Raw genomic sequence first — 24,058 nt, forward strand, 5'->3', positions numbered from 1 at the left:
AAGGAAGAACCTTAGAATCTTGGAGAAACACTGGAGACAATCTCCATCCACCACCAATCTCTCTCTTTTTCGTTCAGCAAGATCCAAATACCTCAATCACATCTTCCATGAAAAAGCATCACATTTCAGATCCCTCCTCGACTCAGCCAAAAACAGACCCAAAAAACTTTTTGTTACAGAAGAAGAAGGAAGGTGCACTCGATGTGAAGTAAGTCAATCCAACCAAATATGTTCCAAAATTACTTCTTTATTGGATTGAATCTTTAAAACTGGCAAACAGTCAACGCGTTTCGTCCCCTTTAACGGATAAGTCGATAAAATATTAACATCAGGATGCTGTTGATATCCACAGTCGAAAAGGAATAATAAAAGCAAGCTAATGATATCTTGTATGTGAAGGTGCATCCAAATTAGGAGTACCAATTGTAAAATCTGAAGCAGTAGATGGTCCTGCGTAATGGCATGATAACCTGCAAGTTAATATTTTATCGACTTATCCGTTAAAGGCTTATATTTGCCCCTAAGAGGTTATCTACACATATCTTCCTCTTTGCAACTGCATTAAATCGAACTATTTTGTTGGATTTTTCTTGGAGCCCTTACGAAGTCCCCTATGGGGATGAAACTCGTTGGATGTTTGACAGTTTTAAAGATTCAATCCAATAAAGAAGCAATTTTGGAACATATTTGGTTGGCTTGACTTACTTCACATCGAGTGCACCTTCCTTCTTCTTCTGTAACAATTTTGCCAGTATTTGCATCTCCGCGCGGCGGGTGCAGGAAGTGTTTGCACCACTGATTAATCTACTTCACATTGGAATGTGATGTGCTTGACCTTGGTCAGCCGTTTGTTCTTTTCTTTGTTAATCCCAAAAACGTTTTGACCTCATCAAAAACCCAAACTACTCTCCCCTCAAGCCTGAGGATTTGTTGGACTTGGCCCTTTTTGCAGGGTCATCCCTAAACTTGTTGCCTCCCTCCTGTATTTTTACTGACCTGTTTTTGTTGTTTTTATGACTCTGGGCACTTTACCACTGCTGGCCAGTGCTAAAGTGCATATGCTCTCCCTGTGTAAATATGACTGTGAATTGATATATCTCTGATTGGCTTATTTGGTTTACCTGTTAGTCCCTAGTAGCGTGGCCTGTGTGTGCCCAGGGCTTGTAACCCAAATGCTGCTGGTGGGCCTGCAGGGCTGGTTTGCGCCACCCACAGAAGCAGCTTGTAAAGTGTGTCTCAGACCTGCCACTGCAGAGTCTGTGCGCAGTCCAGAACTGCCATCTTGACTGTGAAGTGCCCACACTTCCCAGCCCCTAAACCTTCCCTTGGCATCATATAAGTCACCCCTATGGTTGGGTGCATTGTGCGTGTAAGGTAGGACATGGCTTGGTATGTGTAGCATGTCTCGGTAGTGAATTTCACCCCATTTTGTTTTTCACTACCGCAAGGCTACCTGTTCTCCATAGGCTAGAATGGGTAGGTCTGATTATTACATTTTATAATCCTAATTGACCCAAGGAACATGGTAGAAATTCGAGTTTAGTATGTTTGAACTCAGAATGATAAAATACATATTTTAGTGAAGTTGGTTTTAACATACTGTGTTTGAAACTACCACTTTTAGAAAGAAGGTATTTTCTTGCCTAAGCCTTCCAGTGTGCTCTGCTGTTATGTGTATTGGCTGTCTGGGTTTAGAGGGGCAAGGTAGGCTGAGGCAGACCTGGGTTGAATAGAGAGATCTGCATTGGAGTAGTGGGGAGGGGTGGTTCCCTGACCTGAATAGGGCTGTGCCTGGCAAGGTGAATGCTGGCTCCACCTCCCACTGTGCGTCTGATGGCAGACCCCCTCTTTCTGAAAGGAAGGATGCAGCCTGATCAACAAAGTGCTCCAGGGCTGGGCAGAACTGGTTCTGGCTGGGTACAGTGACTAGTGACTTTTTAGAACAAAGACTTTGGGGGTATAAATATCTGTGCTCAAACCCCTTCATTTTGTATTGCTCCTGGATATCAAGACGAACCTCTGTCCGTGTAACTGAAGGAATCTGCAGGAGGTGACTGTCCTTGTGCTTGTGTGCTGTTTCTTGGATTTGCCTGCAATAGTTTTCACTGGACTTGGAAGTAGAGGGAAAAGGATTTTGAGAGAACTTTTATTTCAACTTGCTAAAGCAATCACCCATGGGCTAGAAGAGAGCTAGCCTCCTGCTGGAGTCTCAGGCACATCAGACTCCACCACCAGCCTTCTGATTCCTCCCAGCGAGGATTTCTATCTGCAGGTGAGGCTCCTATGAGTTCCAGGGCCTCTAGTTCTACTTCAGAGAAGAGAGTGCTGAAATTGTCGTTAGTGCCCGTTTGCGAGCCGCCGCAGCTGAATAGCGTACGGAAAATCATCGCACCACTGCTGCCGAGCGCTCGCAAACCAAAAATCATCGCATCGCACGCTTGCGGGCCACAAAGTGCTTGCTAAACACCCAAAGATCCTCGTATTGCACGTTTGCGGGCTGTCGAGTGCTCGCTAACCCCGGATCATCGCATCGAGATCATCGCATCACGACATCGCAGTGCGGGTGCCGTGCGTCCACCATTTTCATCGCATCACACCCGGATCGTTGCTCCCTCGCGGAGAGCCATTTCTTCTCATCGCAACAGAGTCGCACAAGCACCAAGTTCGGCACAACATCCTCCCTTGCGGCAAGGATTCAACGCATCGCCGGCTTAGTGTGGAGAAGTTTGTTGCTTTGTCCCGCACGCATCTGCAGATCAGCGCATCATCCTCCCTTGTGGCAAGGATTCAACGCATCGCTGGTCTTGCGTGAGGAAAATCATCGCTACAGCTTGTTTGCAACATTTTGGTTGTTTTGCTATGAAATCCAGGTACTTTGTAAGTAAAAGGGTCGCTTTGAACTGAACTCCTATTTGCACACTTTGAACTATTTTTACAGCTTTTCAAGAGTAATCCTATTTTTCAGTATCGTGTTTTTTTAATTGTTATTGGTCTTGTATAGAACTTTGCCGTCATCTTGGAAGATGACCTCCTCAAATGCATCCTCGAAACTAAACCCTCCAACCATTCTTCTGAACCCATCCCTAGTGACATCGCCATTGATTTCAACACCCATACTCTCTCTTACTGGACCAGGCTGGTTAACCTCTTCCTTAGTCAAGGCTCCCTCCCTGTTGCCCTCAAAACAGGACAGATTACCCCTCTTCTAAAAAAAACCTCAGCTGATGCGAACGACCTCAACAACTTCCACCCCATCACCAACCTCCCTTTTCATTCGAAAATCACAGAAAAATGTGTTGCAAAACAACTTTCCCTACATATTATGGACAATATCTTCTTGACGTTTTTCGGTCTGGCTTCATTCAAAACTGCAGCACTGAAACAGCCCTGCTGCAAGTGATTGATGATGCGCTGCATATACTCGGCTCTGGGCAATCGTGCCTTCTGATTCTTCTTGACCTCTCTGCAGCCTTTGACACTGTTAATCACAGCACCCTCCTGAACACTCTTCAACAGAGAATGGGCGTGGAAGGCACTGTGCTTAAATGGTTTGCCTCATTCCTCTCGGAGAGGTCCCAAATGATCAAGATAGCGAACAGTCTTTCGTCTCCACTGGTGACTGGTCAAGGCGTCCCTCAAGGTTCTATCCTTGCACCCACTCTGTTTAATCTCTATCTGGAACCATTAGGGAACCTCCTAAGCAAATCTGGGATCCTCTACCATCTCTATGTGGATGACACTCAAATCTACCTCAAGGTGTCTTCCGCACAAGATCTCTCACTACTCAACTCTACTCTCAACTCTATTCACAACTGGATCTTAGCTCACCGACTCATTCTAAATCCCTCCAAAACTGAATTTCTCCTCCTATTTACCGCTCTCTCCCCTCCTCCTGTTCAATCTTGGATGGATCGGCTTAATTTACTTAACCCCTTTGATGCTCATGATGGAACCATGCCGTCATGAGTCATGATGGGCCTGTGCTCATGACGGCATGGTTCTGTCATGACCGCACCTGCGATTGGAATGTCCAGCACTGGGCTGGAATTCCTGTCGCAGGCAAGCGGTTCACAGTAAACCCATCATTGTCGACAGCGCTGAGTCCCTAGGTGTCATACTTGACAAAAGACTCAACCTAATCTCCCACATCAACTCCATTGCTAAGAAAGCACGTTACCAGCTGTGCCTTCTCTGGGGGATTCGTCGGTTCTTCTCGGAGAAAGACCTAAAAACCGAGGTCCAATCGCTGGTTCTCTCTAGACTGGATTATTGCAATTCTCTTCTGACGGGCCTACCCAAATCCCACCTCTCTCTTCTCAAATACGTGCTCCATTCAGCAGTTCGCTTTATTTCGGGGTCCAAACGAAATGACCACCTCACTCCTATCCTGTCTTCTCTCTGATGACCTCTCATCGAGGTAAGATCTATTTACAAAACTGCCTGCATCACCCACAAAGCCTTGCACCCTTCCTCCCCTCGTTACCTGGCGAATAAACTGAAAATGTCTGGAGGCTTGAGACCCTCTCGGAATGGGGAAAAGTTTCTGCTTGAGCCCCCCTCCTTTTAAAGGGAAAGATCGATGGCTCAATCCTTCTCAGGTAATGCGGTGAGAATCTGAAACTCGCTGCCTCCAGTGCTCCATTCCACCTCCTCTACCCGGATCTTCAAAGCTGACCTCAAATCTCTTCTCTTCCAAAGACACTTTCAGACCTAATACTTTCATTCTCAGGCCCCTCAAGGAGGTTCGTTCATCATTGTAAATTTGTTTTATTTTCTTGCACATTCCTCACCCTTGCTTGCTGTGTTTGATATTGTGTTTTTGCCTTCTATGGTTTTACCCTACCTTTTCTAGTCTCCTGTTTATTTTTGTAACATTCTAATTTGTAACATTTTCCTCATGTAACGTAACTGGTTCTATTGTACAGCGCTCTGACACCTTCGGGTAAAGTCTACGCTATATAAAAATGCATTAAATAAATGTGTAAATTAGGAATTTAACGGCTGTAAAATGAAAAGCTGTGGAAGGCTCAAGGCTGCCCTCTTGTGTTCAGAGAAGAACTGCAGGACAAACGCCACCATCCTTGGAGGGCGCAGTGCTCTTCTGTATGAACACCGCAGAGTAAACACCTCGTCCCACAGGGACCTCTGACGAAAAGATCTCTGTGTGCATCATACCCGTGTAAATATACAACTGGCTGCAACAACTGCTAAAATTGTGACTTCAGCATTCGCACCACGGCGAGGGTCTCCAGCATAAAGCACATATTAATATATTTATAAATATGTACATTTAGCTCCGCCTCTGCTAGTCTGAGAACTCCCCTCATGAGGTTCCCATAAACAGTGCGTGGTTGGATGTGTAAGGTGGGGATGTGTCACTAGAGGGGAGTAAGTCAAGGAGAGGAAAGAAATTAAGATAAAACTGAAGCTGTGACGCCCCTGTCTGTGCTCTGCTTTACTCCTCTCCATATCTCTTCTCTCCTGCAGGTTGTGGGACTGCTCCCTCACAGATTCATGCTGCGAAGACCTCGCCTCTGTCCTGGAAACAAACACACCTCTCATAGAGCTCGACCTGAACTACAATAATGATCTGAGAGACACTGGAGTGAAGAAGTTGTGTAAAGGCCTAAAACATCCAAACTGCAAACTGCAGAAGCTATGGTACAGAGCTGTGCATTTCTTATCACGTCATTGATTTCTAAAATATACATCATATGTGGGGGCTCACATATACATTTTATAAACTTGTGGGGAATGGCACATCTATTCGTTGACAATAAAATGTGTGCAATAAGTGAGGTTTGTGAAGGTGCCCACGTCCAAGAATTGAGTTTGGAACAAGCCCCTCTATTGGCTCAGAAGGGCACACTTTAAAGCTTGTTTTTCAGGTATTTGGACTAAAATGTCAACAACGGCACAGATCTGTCCATAACTGCCCTGGGCACCTTCTCCAACTAGACGCTCGGCCCATTAACAGATCCGCTGCTGGCCTTAAACTTCCACTTTAAAGATGGACATGGACAGAACAATGAGGAAAGTACATCTGACTGTGTACAGTCAGGGACGTAACTTGAAGGGGGTGCAGGAGGTGGAACACCCCCTAATAATTTCTCAAAGTTAGGTCTCATCCTCTTGACAGCCCAATGACAGGAGGTCGTCACTGTCATATGACATCACTGCTGGAAGTGTGAGATTTCCCCTAGCATGTGTGTGTGGGTGCGTGAACCATTGTCTGTGTGTCTGTGTCTGTGTGTCTGCAGCTGTGTCTGTGTGTGGCTGTGAGTTTGTGTGTGTGTGTGTGTGTGGCTGTGTTTACCTGTGTGTATGTCTGTGTGCCTGCGTGTTTGTGAGTGGGTGGCATGTGGCAGCAAGCACAGCAGTAGGAACATTTAGATTTTTCACATCCTGGTGGGCAGAAAATCTGGATTTTATTAAAGACAGGAGGCTAAGATTGTGCAAATCTCCTTTGCTGCCAGCTCACAGCAGCAACAATTGAAGAATATAGAACTTCAAGTAATATTCTAACACACTATAAGGTCCATCTACGCGTGGCCATCTTCCTTCTTTCCAGAAGCTGCAAACGAGATAACTTGTAGGCGAAAAAAATGTAAACTTCGATGAAAAGTTGTTGTTCAACTCTACCAAGCCACCCCAGAGGGCACTTCTTAATCTGAAAAAAAACCAAGAGTAGATAACATCTTTATCATCCCTGCGGAGGGTCATAGTGACATGTGGAGGGATAATATTAGCGTCTGTGTCTTTAATAAAATCAAGATTTTCTGCCCACCAGGCTGTGAAAAATCTAAATTTTATGGCATGACACGTAGGCTAACATTATGCAAGTTTAAAGTGTACTTAAAACATTGTCAATCACGTTTGTTATTGGTCTGAAATACCAATTTTCATTTGACCAGTCTGCAGCTCTAAGAATATCCTGGAGGCCTCCACCCGATATGAAAGCTTTGGAAGCTGATGCAGCCCTGAGGGTGTGTGCTCAGAGAATAGAAGCATTCACGCCACTTTCGCTCATGACTTCTTTCACCCATCTCGCCAGTGTAGGAGAAGAAACTGCCTTATGTGGCCGTTGGTGAGAAACTAGTAATTGAGTTGCGTCTCGTCTCAAGGTTACAGTTCTCTTCATACTCTTTCAGGCATCTCACAACGCTCGGTCTTTAATTCTGTGGGAAGAAAGGTTAAAAGATAGGAGATGACATCGTTTTAGTTTTCTTTTTGAGATAGAAGCAAACACCTTCAGGTTGATACATCCTGCTGGTGACGTTTAAGGCCCTTATGTCTCAAGTCCTCCTGAAAGACACCAGGCAGAGTAGTACAGTAAGTTTATAGGAGATACGTTTAAGAGACAGGTTTGAGTTGTCGCCCCAGGAAATTACAACCCGTAGAACGTTTGGAACGTCCCACAGGGCAGTATATTTTGCAGTTGGAGGGTTTAGTACCCGCATACTCCTCACTACTTTCTTGGTCAGCATGATTTGTCCCACAGAGATGCTGTCCACTAAGGAGAGTCCTGCAGCTATGGCTGATCTGTAAACATGGACTGTTCTGTAGCGAAGGCCTGATGTGAATAGTTCTGAAAGGAAATTTACCACGTGTACTCGATCAGTTGAAAGGGGATCGTAGTGTCGTTAGAAGCACCAGCGAACCCATTTGTTCCAAGCCGGCTGATGGGCTTCTCTTGTTCCAGAGGCCCATGATTCAGATACGAGTCGAAAATCATCTGGCGAAAGCCCTGGGATTTGCCATTGTCTCCTGAAATCTTCCAGACCATCAGTAGTAGTAGTCCTTCTTCCACGAGGGCCTAAGAGTATTTCCCTGAAAGACTGTATTAGGGTGGGGAAGTCTGTGCTCATTTCTAGGATGATTGGGAACCAGGCCTGTGATCTCCAAAGGAGAGTTACTACTACCAGACTCTCTGCGCATCGTTGTGCATGCACGAGTAGTCGCGGTAGCATGACAAATGGAGGGAAAGCATAGGGCCTTAAACCCTTCCAGTGTTGTAACAAAGCGGCTACCCCCTGAGCTTGAGGGTCCGGTCTCCAGCTGAAGAAGTTCTTCAACTGTGTGTTCAGTATGTCCGCAAAGAGGTCTGTCCTGAAGGGACCCCAATTGGCTTGGATAGTCAGGAATGTCCCCCTCTCTAGTCTCCAATTGCTGGAGTCCCTGAAATTCCTGGAGAACCAGTCTGCCTCACCATTGCTTAAACCAGGAATATGTTCTGCTATGACTGAAAGTCCTTTGTTCAAGCAATATCCCCAGAAACCTTTCGCTAGATCTGTAAGGCCTTTGGAGTGAGGTCCCCCCAATTTGTTGACATACCTCACTACTAACACATTGTCCATGCGTAGCATCACACAGCATTTCATCGAATTCTGGGTGAAGCAACAAACTGCAAATGAACCTGCTAGTAATTCTAAGCAGTTGATGTGCAGTTCCTTCTCTTGATCTGTCCAGCGACCTCCTGTTGATGAGTTGCCATATTTTGCACCCCATCCTTCTAAACTCGCCTCCGATTCTATTATTAACTCTGGTTCCTCCCCAAAGATGGTTCTGCCATTCCATGCTTCCGCATTTTTCAGCCACCACAGTAATTCCTTCCTTGAGTCTTGGTCTAGGGATGTCATTTGGGAGTATGATTGCGTTGCTTTCAGTGTCCTTGCTTTGAGTCTCTGTAGAGCTCAATAGTGTAACGGGCCTGGGAAAATAGCTTGAGTCGTTGAGGATAGGAGACCCAGGATTCTCGCTAGAAACCTCAAAGGGAATTCCTTTTTGGCTAATATCTTCCTGAGTTCTTTGCGGAGTTTCCTTACCTTTTCCCCTGGCAGTTTTAAATCTGTTCCTATTGTGTTTACAACAAAACCCGGGAATTGTGTTTCTTGGTTCGGTATTAGACATGATTTCTCTGTGTTTCTAATGAAACCTATGTGTTCTAGTAAGTGTATGACGTAGAGCTCTGTGTGACGGGTGACTACCAGCTTGGACTGAGCCATTAGTAGGATATCGACCAGGAATATTATCAATCTTACCCCTCTTTCCCTGAGCCAGGCCTCTACAGGACGTTGGATTCTGATAAAGCACCAAGGGGCCGACGATAGACCGAAGAGAAGAGTGCAGAACTCCCAACGTTTTCCTTCCCATGTGAATTGTAGAAGTTTTTGATGTGGGGGCCAAATCGGGACGGTGAGGTGGGCATCTTTTAGGTCTAGTCTTGTTATCCAGTCCCCTTTTCTCAGAGCGTCCCTTATAAGGTGGCTCCATTCCATTTTGGAGTGGTGGTACGCTACCCGTTCCTTTAGGTCCTTTAAGTTTATTACAGGTCTCAACCCTTTGTCCTTCTGCTCCACGAGGAAGATATTGGTGACAAACCCCATCTCTGAGCTCTCTCTTATTGCTCCTTTTGCTATTAAATCCTTTAACTCTTGGGACACTAGTTTCTTGTCTTCATGTGAGAAAGACGTTTCCTGTGGTCCCTTCACTTGGGTGGGGGTATTCAGGAATTCTATCTTGTATCCCCTGACTGTACGTAGGACCCAGGGGCCTTGTGTCACTAGGTTACAATTCCCAGAGAAGAGGGCCAGCCTGCCTCCCACCTTTGTAAGTGTATCTGAAGGGAATTTCGAGATTCTTACCTGTGGTAAATGCTCTCTGTCTTCGTTCACTCCTAAAACCTCTTCCGCGGGTTCGCTGTCTTTGCGGGTAGAAACGTTGGTGGGAAGTAAAGGTTGAAAACCTGGAGCCACGGCCCAGGAAGGGTCTTGTTGTCATTTGGCCATGGCCAGGGAACCGACTCCACATTCTCCCGGCCCTGCCAAACATCCTGTCTTTGAACAATTTTTTTATGTCTCTTTGGGATTTCTGGATGGAGCTAAGTGCTCCAACGTACTTAGCCATTTTTCTTATGAAATCTTCCCCAAAGAGGAGTCCTTAGGAGTTGGATCCTCCGTCCTTATTTGCCAATTCTACTAGTTTGGGGTCTATTTTTAGTAGGACACTCTTCCTCCTTTCAGTGGAGATTGCAGTGTTTGCGTTACCTAGGACACAGATGGTGTGTTGGACCCATCGAGGCCATTAGTTTTTGGGACCGATTGGTGTTTTGCCAATATAGGCATTTTCCACCATTTTGAAAATGTTAGTTATGTCTAGGAGGCGGTCTTGGCAGGATCTTAGACCTTTATCTATTCCCTTTCTGGGGTCTTTTGCGCCCTTGGCTATAAAGGTTACCACTTTAGGGTCCAGCTGAAGTGTCATGGCTACCTTGTCGGGGAGGGACGGGCGTGGACATTCAGATCGTAACCTGGACCTTACTGTCTTGGGGATTTCCTTTCTCAGCCAGAAGGAGGGGTAATCCGTGGCGTGCGGTGAGGGTGCCCACTCTGGTGATAAGGGGTGTTTAATTAGGAGGGGGTCAAACATGTCTTCCCTAAATGGGTCCTCAATGCCCATCGTAGATCCTGAGGCCTAACCTGCCTCGTCAGAGCTTCCCATTCGTTTAACCTCCAGTTCCTCGATATCGGTATCGAATTCAGAGGAGTATGAAAAGTCGATTTCTGCTTTAACTGCCTCATCCCTATCCATGGGGAGAGGGAGCTCGGGGCCTGTTTCTTGCCCGTCTGCGATGCCTGGGCATCAATCTTGCCACCGCCTGGAAAGGATGAGGGGCCCGCTTGTGTTTTCTTTGTCTTTTTTGCCCTTTTTTGAAGGGGTCCAGCTGCGGCCCTTTTTCTTGGGGCCTTGGTTGCCCCATGTGACCCCTCGGCGTGATGCGAGTCTGTATTGGGCCAACTCTTAGAGATGTTTTCTAGTTTTTTATTGATGGTGTCATCAAGGGACCCAATGACTTTATCTAGTGCCTTATTAACTAAAAGTTCCAACTTTCCCTCTAGGTTTAGTTTGGGGGTTGATATTGACATGGTCAGACAGACAAGGGGGTAATAGGTTGTTATTAAATCTTTTCCCCTTTCTATCTTAATTACATTGGCAGATGAATATGGTTATTCTTTTCCGGATAAATTAACCTAAAGAGATTTTAACAGCTGATCGTTTCTCCTGCGTCATGTGGAAGGAGTTGTCAGTTTGAAACTGTCACCATTGCTAAGCAACAGAGATCAATGATGTAAATATGGCCCCCTTGTTGATTTGGCCTATGTAATCCCAATTGGAGAAGATGGGAGTCACGCACTTAATCGTCATGCGTGACTCCTGTTGTGTGCTTTCCTCTAAGGGCTCGTCTTGCTCTTGTTAACCTCCTTTTTTTTGTTATTTAGTTAGCGGCGGTGCGGACGTTACGTACCGCATTGTCGTGGGAGGGAGTCTGGAGGAAACCCATACAGTTAATGGGCGATTTGAGCAGCTGGAGGTGTCGCGGTACGCGCTTCCAGTCAGAGTCGGATCCTGCGGAGAGAATACGCCAGAGCCGTTAGCCAGAGTTTGTCGGGCAAAGCTCGCAGCGGGGACGCGTTACCAGGTAACGTGCAGGCAGCTTTTGAATGTAAAGCCGATCCGATTCATTTTGAAATCAAAGGCAGTGGTTGAGGTGTGGCGGGGGGTGCGGGGGAGAGGGAGGTCGGAAGGAATCCTGAGGGGGTAAGAAAAAACCCCGGGGGAGAGTGGGTTAGTGTAGTGTCTTCAACTCTTCTTTCTTTCTCATCTTCTGCTGTCACCATGTGGAATGTTGGTATCCATGATGACATATTAGAATGTTGGTTCCTCGCTCTGTGAGTTCAGTTGGGAGCTTGGGACCGAGCTGAAAGGAGACAGCTCCTGGTGGGGTTTTATTCTTAGTAATATCTTTATATTTATGACTTACTACCTTGTACCATCTTACTGAATAAATACCTATTCTTACAAGAACCTACGTGGACTTGATCATCATTTACTTCACCACAGATTTGGCGATGATTTGGGCACATCTGTTTACTACAACAATGGACTTTTGAACTTCAAGGTGAATAATTTTCTCTTCTTACTTACTCTTACGCATACTGGCACGTTAAAAAAAAACAACAAAACAAACAGTGACCATTCCACTCTACTGGCCGTCCTCATCTCAACAGGCCAGTCGATGCTGTACAGTCCTGTTACCTAAATCCTACAAAGTCCAGTTTCTCACAGCATTTTTCAGTTTTTCTCTGCTGTAAGTGCCTCTCTTCTGGATCCTTACACTTAACAGACTCCTTTGTGATCTCTGCCAAGACGAGCAGTTTTAGTAAAATGGTTTTCGGGGGCACACATCGCGCCTCAGCTGTTTTATGCTGACCAAGTTCCTTCTCGCTCTGCGTTGTTTTACCCAAGGGAATTGATTGTGTTCCTTCTTCCTGCAAGTTTCAGCTGCCTCGCTCATCATTTAATTCACTACAGTTAGGTTTATGGGTCCCCCGCAGTAAAGTAAAGATATGGCTGAGATAAAAGTAAGAGAAAGTAAGCAAATGTAACCCCCGCATTACAGGACAGTATACAAAGCGGCATGGTACTCTCTATAAGACCCAGGTATGCAATATTCAAAGTAACACTACACCGTACATAAGAGGACTCGAAGTAAATGAGAGGAACTTATCTTCTGAGCAGCAGCAACAAAGAAGGAAGGTGGCCGCGCGTCGATGGACTTCACAGCGTCTTAGAATGTTACTTGAAGTTCTGTTTTCTTCAATTGTTGCTGCTGTGAGTTGGCAATAAAGGAGATTTGCAGAATGCTAGCCTCCAAGTCATCTCATAAAATTTGATTTCCCTGCTGGTGCCGCGGGCCCCTGACAGTCATTCAAAATGCTTGCCTGAATGGCCCCAGTGAACCGACAAGCAAATGAAGATATTTGGGGTTCACACCCCAAAGAGCAAAGCTCCAAGTGGCGTTCTGGACCCAAACATCCGTCCTCTACATGAAGCAGACGTCGGTGTTGAATGCTTTTAGTTTCAATCAGAAGAGGGATCTCCAACCTTTTCTTTAGTGCGAACTACTTCTCATCTGGAAAATCATTGTGACCTTCTGAAGGACAAGCCACTTGCGCATTATCTCCAGACACCCCCACGCCCGGCTTCACTGACTCTAAGGCTAATGTCCATAGAGCAGGATACTACGGTTTGAACCAAGGGTGCTATGACAGGGCTGCGATATGCGACAATGAGAGTGTGGTCTGTGGAGATGTATGATGTAGACCAAAGGGGGGAGGGAGAGTAAGGTACAAGGTGGACTCGGCCTACTGTCATAGGTATATAAACAAAAAAAGTCTACTTGTGACTGTCCTATCAATGGGATAGTAGGTTTTATCAGAGAAAACAAATCATTTTCTCTGATAAAACCTACTATCCCATTGATAGGACAGTCACAAGTGGACTTTTTTTGTTTATATACTGTGGAGATGTATAAAAATGTGTGTGTATGAATGAGAGATATGTGCATGGGTGAGCACTGCATGTGTGTGAATGCGGCGGCGGTCTGTGGAGATGTATGAACATGTGTGTGCATGAATGAGATATATGTGTATGGGTGAGCACTCCACAGCCAGGCTTTCAACAGACTTTCTCGCAGCTAGTCTCCCATCGATCACTGCTCTATTTTACAGCCGACCCTGGGCCCGTGCAGTGGTGACGGGCTGTGATGATCCCAGCACAGTGTACTCAGGTATGACTCCCCCTGGCTAAAGGGGCCCATTTAGTCAAAAGCGGATTTTACAGGAAAAGGAATTGGATTGATTAAAAGTGCAAACCCACTGCAGATCAGTGTAAAACTGAATGCAAAATATCTCTGTACTCCTCAGTACAGGCTCACTAGTGAAGCAGAGGAAGGAATTGCATCTGTGATGGATAAAATGGTTGAGCCGAGAATTTTGAATGAAGTGCTTCAAATAATGTAAGAGAACACCCACAAAACACCCATGGAACGCCTCCCTGGTGCAGAGTAAAGCACCCATTTGTGCCTCGTTGCGTTACTTTGGACTTGTGAAGCCACTCAGGGACAAGCACTAATCACATTTTGCGCCTGCGTCGCGCATTCACCACGTTGCGTGATGCAAGCGTGAGGCAACCTCACTCATAAATATACAGCAAAGTATGTAGAAACTCCCATTCCAACATCTCCAATCGCTCTTTCAGTTTTTAAGAGAAATGAGCTATGGGGAGCTGTGTATGAGTATAACAGGATTTTGTGTAGGGCCAAAATCATAGAAGGAAATGTAACGCAAGCGAAGGAAATGTAACGCAAGTGAAGGAAATATAACGCAAGCGAAGGAAATGTAACGCAAGCGAAGGATATGTAACACAAGTGAAGGAAATGTAACACAAGTGAAGAAAATGTAACGCAAGCAAAGGAAATATAACGCAAGCGAAGGAAATGTAACGCAAGCGAAGGATATGTAACGCAAGTGAAGGATATGTAACACAAGTGAAGGAAATGTAACACAAGTGAAGGAAATGTAACGCAAGCGAAGGAGATGTAATGCAAGTGAAGGAAATGTAACACAAGTGAAGGAAATGTAACGCAAGTGAAGGAAATGTAACACAAGTGAAGGAAATGTAACGCAAGCGAAGGAAATGCAACGCGAGTGATGCAAATGTAACACAAGTGAAGTAAATATAAAGCAAGTGAAGGAAATATAACGCAAGTGAAGGAAATGTAACACAAGTAAAGGAAATGTAACGTGAGTGAAGCAAATCTAATGCAAGTGAAGGAAATGTAATGCAAGTAAAGGAAATGTAACGCAAGCGAAGGAAATGTAACGCAAGCGAAGGATATGTAACACAAGTGAAGGAAATGTAACACAAGTGAAGGAAATGTAACGCAAGCGAAGGAAATATAGCGCAAGCGAAGGAAATGTAACGCAAGCGAAGGATATGTAACACAAGTGAAGGAAATGTAACACAAGTGAAGGAAATGTAACGCAAGCGAAGGAAATATAATGCAAGCGAAGGAAATGTAACACAAGTGAAGGAAATGTAACGCAAGCGAAGGAAATGCAACGCGAGTGAAGCAAATGTAACGCAAGTGAAGGAAATATAACGCAAGTGAAGGAAATATAACGCAAGTGAAGGAAATGTAACACAAGTAAAGGAAATGTAACGTGAGTGAAGCAAATCTAATGCAAGTGAAGGAAATGTAATGCAAGTGAAGGAAATGTAATGCAAGTGAAGGAAATGTAATGCAAGTGAAGGAAATGTAACGCGAGTGAAGCAAATGTAACGCAAGTGAAGGAAATGTAACGTAAGCGAAGAAAATGTAACGCAAGTGAAGGAAATGTAACGCAAGCGAAGGAAATGTAACGCAAGCGAAGGAAATGTAGCGCAAGTGGAGGAAATGTAACGCGAGTGAAGGAAATATAATGCAAGTGAAGGGCCTTGTCGTTTCACACTGTTTTATGCTAGTATAATAAGGTCTTTTAAAAACCTGTTTAAATATCCATTTAACGCTTCTTTTCATTTGAAAATATATTTTGAACTTTTATGATGTATTCAAAATCCGTCTCCTAAACAGTGAACTTTTATCTGCACAAAAGTTTGTGCACAGAGGCTCTTCCATTGCTTTAGTGTTGAAATATTGACCTCCACGCGCTGCCGACCGCCCTGTTCACTCTACAACGCATCATCTGATTTTTACAGACTTGGGCAGCCCTGCACTTCTCATACAAATATATACCAGGATTCATCCAGCATGTTAGTTATTTAAGTTACTGTTTTGGTGATCAAACTTATTTTTCAATTTCAGCAGAACATTCACAAGACTGAAAACAATGTTCAGTTTGTCAATATCACCAGATTTCCTTTAAGTTTAAAAAAAGGAACTTTTATAATTAAAACCAAACCCTTGAGTCAATACGGCAAGAACCCTCCTGTGCTATTCCTTGGACCGAACTGCACTCAGTTACCATGAATGAATGTCCTTCAGCTTAAAGGACAGGCTAGAAGGAGCAGATCTGAGGTCCATTCAATCTGTGAAACTCTTGCATCAAAGTATAAATGGACGTCCTTGTGGCTTGAGATGATTGCTTTCACTTACAAACTCGTGCTTCGTGGACCTACCTGCTTCTTCAGGGCTTGCGTCAATGCAGCGTAAACTATTTATTTAAATAGTGTAGTTCTGTGTGACAGAATTCACATAGAGGTAAGTACTTCAGAATACTCTGCTCACAGCACGTTACTCACCTTAATACTGACTTGTAAGGGATTGTTCATCATTGATATATTTAATCTAGAAAATACTGTTCTGGCGCTTTTTAAAAATAGAACGCTTTCTACATCTTACGGATCCGCAGTCTTTGAGCAGACCACTACTGCGCACGCGCAAGGCTTCGTATCATGCAACGCTTACTAACTCTAAAAATGAGCCCAAGAATACATCAGTATATAGAGTGGCATCCAAAGTGTTCGCAAAAAACGATTTTTAGGAGGAAGTCAAAAATGTGCAGAAGCTCTGTCCAGTCACTCAGAATAAAGGGAGCCAATGCGTAAAGGAGGCTGGCCCGTGCCCCCAGGCTATAGGCAATAGTGAGTAGAAGCAAAATGTGAATGACAATTTAACAGACCAATGGATGAAGACCTGGGCGTGGGCGGAGCTCATGGAGTTTCACTCCGCGGAATTACTGAAAAGTTCTGCCAAATTCTGGGGAGTTCCGCGTGCGGGCAGAGTATCGCTCGGCCACCTGAGCTAAAATACTCTGAAGATGTGAGCTGTCTTTCAGACGCCCAAGCTTATGTGTTTTAAGCCACGTCCTTAATTACATCGGCCACGGCTGTTGAGAGACCCCCCCCTGTTGTTCCATCCCACTTAAACCCATGGGTACTTCTGTCAGTCCTACTTCTATGTCTATGACACCTGTCACGCTGCTGCCCAACTTTTAGTAAGGGGCTTTTCAAAGTGCTACCCACAAGCTTTTCCTGGCATAAAGCTTGCGTGTACGCTCGCGTGCATGCCACCATCTACCTTTCTTATCTCTTCTTCCGCATTGCTGGCCTAATTACTTTCACTTTCACGGCCATTGCTTGTTTAACTTCATATATGAAGTACTTCGCTGCATTCTTACTTTACTGAGCCAAAAAATGGTAATATAAAAAGATTTTCCTTGTAAACATGTATTTGTGTCTGCCTGAGGAGAGGACGGAGCCTGCCCCACGCAGTGCTTATCGGGGCATATAAGCAACGCTTTGCGATAACAATCGCAAAGCGTGCTTAGCGCTCCTTTTCTTAACGCTCGCTATCTCAGGTCTTTTATCGCCGAGATATCACGTTATTAGCAACGCGTATCTCCAAGGCGATAAAAATTCCTGCGATAGCGGATAAATCGCCGATTTGCAGGGAACATCGCTGGTTTTCCAGCGATGTTCCCTGCAAAACGGCGATAACCTTGCTGATACGACCCTGGGGTCGTATCAGCAGAATCCACCCCCTATGTTAGGGGTGGCTAAGTCAGGATTTTAACTGACGTTAGTTTTTGGAGAAAACAGCAGTTTTCTCCAAAAACTAACTTCTGCTAAAATGCTGGGGCATGCTTGCTGATAGCGCGAAGCCGCGTTATTGATGTTCTGACATGTAGTGAATGTCAGGAACGCCCACCTTGCATCTCATTAGATAAAGCCCTTGCTGATATGCCCCTTTATTCTTTACTCGGCCTCTCCCTTCTGTTGACCCACTGCGGCCGCGAGAACACACAGAAAGAACTCCCGGGAAGTCATTGTGCCGGCTCTGAAAGGTCACAAGTGGACGCATTATTAAATAATGCAGCGGAGGTGACCCTCGGTAACAGAGCGTCCTTGGCAAGCAGCTCGGTGGTGCAGTCTCCCATTCCGCATTCTTGCTGCCAGCTCCCGACCCGGGCCAGTCTCCATGCCGCGGCACAAGAAACTTAAGAAAGCCTCCGGCATCTATGCTGTCCCCCTCCGCCTCTCGCTACCCAGCACCCCCGGTCACAGGATCCTCTTCACGGGTAAGAAGCCGGGTATAACGAGCAGACAAGGGCAGCATAGCAGTGGCTTTACCGGTCCCAGGCTGTCCTGGGTCGGCTACCCCTGATGAGAGAGAGAGACCTCATCGCTACGGGGGACATTCCCAAACACGCAGCACCTTCTTGCAGCTCATTTCATGCAACATCTAGCAGGGACACTCTCCTTTACAAGTTCTAGCTTGCTAATTAATGCGCAAGTGGTAATCTAAGCAGCTAGGCAAACTGAAGAAAAGCACGATTTCCCCCGGGGTTCAGCATAACTGAAACAAGGCAGTGAAAATAAACTCACATGTGGTGCACCTGAGTGTGTGGGTCTCATCTGGCATAAATCAAGGACAAAACGGTAAGAAAAAAAACCCATAGGAAATCAGAGAAAGTAAAGAAACAGTATACATAACACAGGGTTTCCAGACCAACTCAGTGAACCCACTTCTGCCTGGCGTGCTGCCGCTTGCCCCTAAGTCACCAGCTGCCCTCCAGTTGCCCACCAGAGACCATTTCCTTACAAGGCGCAGCAGCCCAACAAGATGCACCACCTGCGCAACAACAGGGTAGGTCACCCGCCCCGCCAATGGTGCAGCCCACATCTCAGCACTCCCAGATCACAGCGCTACCCCTGTTCAGCGCGCTCATCGACCCCGCAACAGCCTCGCCAAGATGGACAATCTGGGTTGGCAGGCTCGATAATTACTTCACCGTGACTCACGAAACAGACGGAGCAGTAAAAAGGTTTCTCCTGCTGCATTTTGGCGGACAAGAGATATACAAACTGTTTGCTCACCTGCAGAACACTGGTGCGCCCACAGACTATGAGGCCGCCGTCAGGGCGCTCAATGCCCATTTCGATCCCCAACTCAACCCTGACTACGAACGTTTCAAGCTCCGTCAGGCACGACAGAGGGAGGGCGAAACGATGGACGTATTCCATGCACACCTGAGAGAACTAGCTAGTACTTGCAACGATGATGACCAGAATAAAGAAGTAAGAGCACAAGCCACCCAAGGGTGTCACAACGAACAGCTGCGAACCCTCATATTGCGGCAACCAGCGATCACCTTGGAGGAGATCCTCATTCTAGCAAGACCACATGAACTCTCAGACGCCAGGGCCACCGTCATGGATGCCGCACTGACCCAGCAAAGTGAGAAAACAATATTGGTAAAGACTGAAAGAGCCGTGAGGTGCGCACAACACCAAGGGGCACTCGAGGAAGATGGCCGAACAAAACCGTACGAGGACCACGCTGCGCCTATTGCAGAAACGAAGAGCACCCTCCAGAAGAATGCCCCGCTTGAGGAAGACCATGCTCCAAATGCGGCATCCCCAACCACTATGCTAGTGTCTGCAGAGGAGGAACCCGAAGCAGAGGAGCTCGCGGAAGATGACCACCATCCAAAGCAATACGACAGCTATCTCTGGATGAAACGGAAAACCCCAAGTCCATGAAGACACCGGCCAGTCGGAGGCAGTATCTAGAGTACTCGTCTACAGACGACGAAGCGGAAACATATCTAATATCGTTTGCAAGCGATCTCAAAAGGAGGAGAAGGCCCCAGCCCACATGTGCCATCAAGATCTCCGGAATGGCAGTTTCAGCTTTGATTGACACCGGAGCATCAGTCAATGTGATGGGCAGCCAACTCTACAAACAACTGAAACCGAGACTGGAGCTGGTCCCGTCGAACGTAAAGATCCTGACCTATGGAATCAAAAAGCCCCTACCTCTCAAAAGAAAAATGACAGTACAAGTAGAGTCTTACACCATGACATTTCATGTCATAGATCGAGAGGCGGAAATCCTACTAAGCAGTCACACCGCGGAGGATCTAGGCCTAGTTGCATTTGCCAACGCAGTCAAAACGCTGCAAACTGAAGACATACTAGAACTGTTCTCTCAACTTTTCAAGACCTAGGGAGCATGAAGAGGCCACCAGTAATACTGCACATCGACACAGCTGTGAAACCAGTTGCCCTGCGACACTGTCGCATACCTTTCCACCTCCAACCGCTCATTGAGCAAGAGCTAATGAACTTGGAACAGCAAGGCGTGATAGAAAAAGTCACCGGACAGACGCCATGGGTATCACCCATGGTTATTGCGGAAAAGCCGAAACAGCCTGGAAAGATATGACTCTGCATAGACATGCGCATGCCCAACCAAGTCATAAGACGTGAACGACACCTCACGCCGACTGTTGATGACATACTAGCAGACCTCAATGGCTCCAGGTGGTTCTCGAAATTGGACATAAACGCTGGCTACCACCAATTAAGACTAGCAGAGGAGAGTCGATATACAACAACGTGCTCAACCCACCTAGGTATGCGACGATACAAAAGGCTCAACTTCGGTATCTCTTCAGCAGCTGAGATATTCCAAAATGCTGTCCGAGAAATGCTAACAGGGCTTCAAGGTGTCCTCAACGTGAGCGACGATATTCTCATACACTCAGCCACACTAGAAGAAAACCACCGCCATCTCCACGCCACACTTCGATGCCTCGTAGACCATGGAGTGACACTTCACAAAGACAAATGTCAATTCTTCCAGAGATCCTTCGAATTCTTTGGCTACGTGTTCAGTCAAGATGGCGTGCAGGTCGACCCCAGAAAATCACAGGCCATCCAGCAAGCACCGGCGCCCGACACCGCGTAAGAAGTCCGGAGTTTCCTGGGCATGGCCACGTATTGTGGGAAATTCATACCTCACCTTGCCACCATAGCAGAACCGCTGAGGGCGCTCACGAAACAAGATGTCACCTGGACATGGGGAAAAAAGGAGGCAGAGGTGTTTCTGAAGGTGAAAGAAGCTTTGCTAAGTAAAACTACCATGGCATACTTCGACACCACACGCCGGACGGAAATACTAGTGGACGTCAGCCCTGTAGGGCTAGGAGCACTTCTCACCCAAGAGGTCGAGCCTGGCAAGTGGGCTCCCCTAGCCTTTGCAAGTAAAGCACTCACAGCAACAGAAGCTCGTTATTCCCAGATAGAACGGGAAGCATTAGCCATAAAATGGGCGTGTAACCACTTCCACCTCTACATCACTGGACACCCCTTCAAAATCGTGACCGATCACCAACCACTTGTCCCTCTGTTTAGAGGTACCGCACCACATCCGCGCCCCAGGATTGAACGCTGGGCAATACAGCTATAACACTACCATATGGAAATAGAATACAGGCCAGGAGCCAAGAATCCAGCCGACTTTCTGTTCCGTCATCCACCAGAGTCAGCTCCAGGAGAAGGAGATCAAGAACAGCGCACCGAAGAATACGTGCACATGCTGTCCCAATGAACGTGTCCATGAGCACTCACCCTGGAAGACATCAAGACCGAGACCGACAAAGACTCGGTACTGCAGAAAACACTAGAAGCCCTACACCGAGGATTGTGGGAAGGGTTTCTCCACAACACAACAGGCTGGAACGAAGTGGACCGAACCCGGCTAGGAAGCATGTTGAGGATCCGCGATGAACTGTGCACCACCGACACCGAACTGATACTCCGAGGATCATAAATAGTTATCCTGGCAGCCCTCCAAGCACAGGCAACCATATTAGCCCACAAGGGCCATCAAGGAACCGTGAGAATGAAATCTTGGATGAGAGAAAAGTGTGGTTCCCTGGCCTGGAAGCAGCGGGAGAGGACGTCGTAAGGAACTGCCGAGCGTGCCAACTCACCAGCAGCACAGAGGCACCAGCGCCCGTGATAACTGAAGACCCAGCACCCTCCCCATGGTCATGGGTGATCCTAGACTTTGGGAGCTTCCCCGACGGGCGGGTAACTGCGGTCCTTGTTGATAGCTACACGAAGTTTCCGCTGGTAGACGTTATACCACCCACATCGTTCACTCATCTACAACCAGTGCTAGCGAAGGCGTTCGCCCTATTTGGTCTGCCCCAGATAGTTAAGACAGACAATGGGCCACCGTTCCGAGGGGGAGAATTCAAAGAATTACTCTCACAACTGGGAGTCAAGCATCACCGCATCACACCCCAATGGCCCCAAGCCAACGGGGAAGCAGAGCGCTTCATGCGAACACTTAACAAAGTCCTCCGCATCGCGATAGCTGAACAAGCTGATCCCGAAGTAGCTCTTCACCGGTTCCTAAGAGAGTATCGCAGTACCCCACACTGTGCCACCCAACGGTCGCCATGGACTCTCATGCTAGCTGGTCCCCGGCGAGACACCCTTCCTGTGGCTGACAACTGGGAGCCGGAACCCTACAACCCCATCAACACGCAATCTCGAAGACTTACAACAAATACCTGGGCAAGCAGCTATAGAAGAGCCCAGGCCCGAGTTATGACACCCGGATGCACCGTCCTGGTGCGCCACCGTCGTGGCGAAGTAAAATTTTGCCCACCATATGAGCCAGGGCTATGGACAGTCACAAAAGTCAACGGTACGGAGCTCACTGCCACGAAAGGAGGAGAAACCATCACCCGAAACATCTCCTGGTTCAAGCAAGTACCACCAGACGAGGTGAACCAGTCACCTCCTCGTGGCCCCTACGATGATCACTCTTCCAACGAGAGTCCGTCACCGCATCCTGATGACGCTCCGTTTCAGAATCATGAATCTAGCCAGCCAGCTCCGGACAGCAGCCAACCCAACATCTCCGAAGCTGCGCCAGCTGCCAGTCCGCCACGAAGTCAACGTGACACGCAGAACCAGTACAACCTAAGGCCAAATCCCAGGGCGAGTCAGCGACTAGCAGATTTCGTAAGTTGACTTTTGGCTAACATTCCAGTTGGACACTGATTTGGGAAGGGATGTAGCAGTCTAGTTGTTCCCCCTTTGTTTGCATGTTCCCGATCATGGCCCAGAAGGGCCCACACACAATGTATCACTCTCTTGCCAGGCGTGGCCAGAGAGCATAAATAAAGGGGTAGGAGGTCGCACGGGACTTCCGGCCCAGTCAGCATCTATGGTGTCAGAGTGTGTTTCATTCCAGCGTCTCAGCCCCAAGAATTTACACCATCACCACACGTGACGCTAGGTCTGGTGAACCGTGAAGCCCCCCTGCTGCTCTGACAGAGTGACAGCCGCACTCCCTGCAGCAGGAATATCCTGCAACGCAGCGTGGGCTTTAACGACCCGTGGGCGGAAACACTCAAAAGTAAAAACCTTAAAAGGGTGAATATGTATATAAACCGGGATGAAACAACACCTATGGCAGCGAGGGATCCGGGAACCCACATGAAAAAATAGTTTCAACGTCCAGGGACACAAGCGTGTGGCACGTACTTTTGGAAGACGGAATATATCGCTAACAGACATATTTTATCTCTTAGGACACACCTTCGCATGCAGGGGGATTAGGAATTGACTTTCACCCATCGAGCGGGATATTTTCCGTGGTCACATCCTACGTCCTTGGAGCTCAAGATGTTCTACAGAGGCACCCCTAGTTTATTCCACAATTCACCGGCAGCCATCAACGCCACTCCCCTGCATGAGCCACTGCTCCCCTGTATCCGCAGCACACCACCAGCCCTGCTCTCCTGACACCGCTGCATCTGCAGTCTCCCCCAACCAACACCCTGTCAGCACAGCTGTCCTACATCTGTATGCACCCCGTGCACTCTACAGCTTCTGCTGTCTCCCACCCCTGCTCCCCTGTATCCACAGCACACCACTAGCCCTGATCTCCTGACACCGCTGCATCCGCAGACTCCCCCAACCAACACCCTGTCAGCACAGCTGTCCTACACCTTTGGGTGCCCCCCGTGCACTCTACAACTTCTGCTATCTGACCCACAGCTCCCCTGCATCCGCAGCACACCGCCAGCGCTGTTCTGCTGCCAACACTGCATCCACACTGTCCCTCAACACCCTCTCAGCACAGCTGTTCTACATCTGTGAGCGCCCCCGCATACTACAACTTCTGCTGTCTCCCACCACTGCTCCCCTGTATCCACAGCACACCACCAGTCCTGATCTCCTGACACCGCTGCATCCGCAGTCTCCCTCAACACCCTCTCAGCACAGCTGCCCTACATCTGTGAGCACCCTCTGCACTCTACAACTTCTGCTGTCTGCCACCACTGCTCCCCTGTATCTTCAGCACACCACCAGCCCTGCTCTCCTGACACCGCTGCATCTGCAGTCT

At 47.2% G+C, this 24,058-nt stretch overlaps 1 pseudogene across 1 annotated transcript in view; it reads left to right on the forward strand.

The window, feature by feature from the left end:
- The window catches only part of LOC146808634 (NACHT, LRR and PYD domains-containing protein 3-like), an 852,065-nt pseudogene that overhangs the window by 706,297 nt on the left and 121,710 nt on the right, over positions 1 to 24,058 (forward strand). Inside the window, exon 8 of the transcript XR_014968038.1 lies at positions 5,488 to 5,661. The product of XR_014968038.1 is annotated as an NACHT, LRR and PYD domains-containing protein 3-like (transcript). The remainder of the gene's footprint in view (positions 1 to 5,487; positions 5,662 to 24,058) is intronic.

Source organism: Triturus cristatus, chromosome 8 (genome assembly GCF_964204655.1).
Source record: "Triturus cristatus chromosome 8, aTriCri1.1, whole genome shotgun sequence".
Taxonomy (NCBI): domain Eukaryota; kingdom Metazoa; phylum Chordata; class Amphibia; order Caudata; family Salamandridae; genus Triturus; species Triturus cristatus.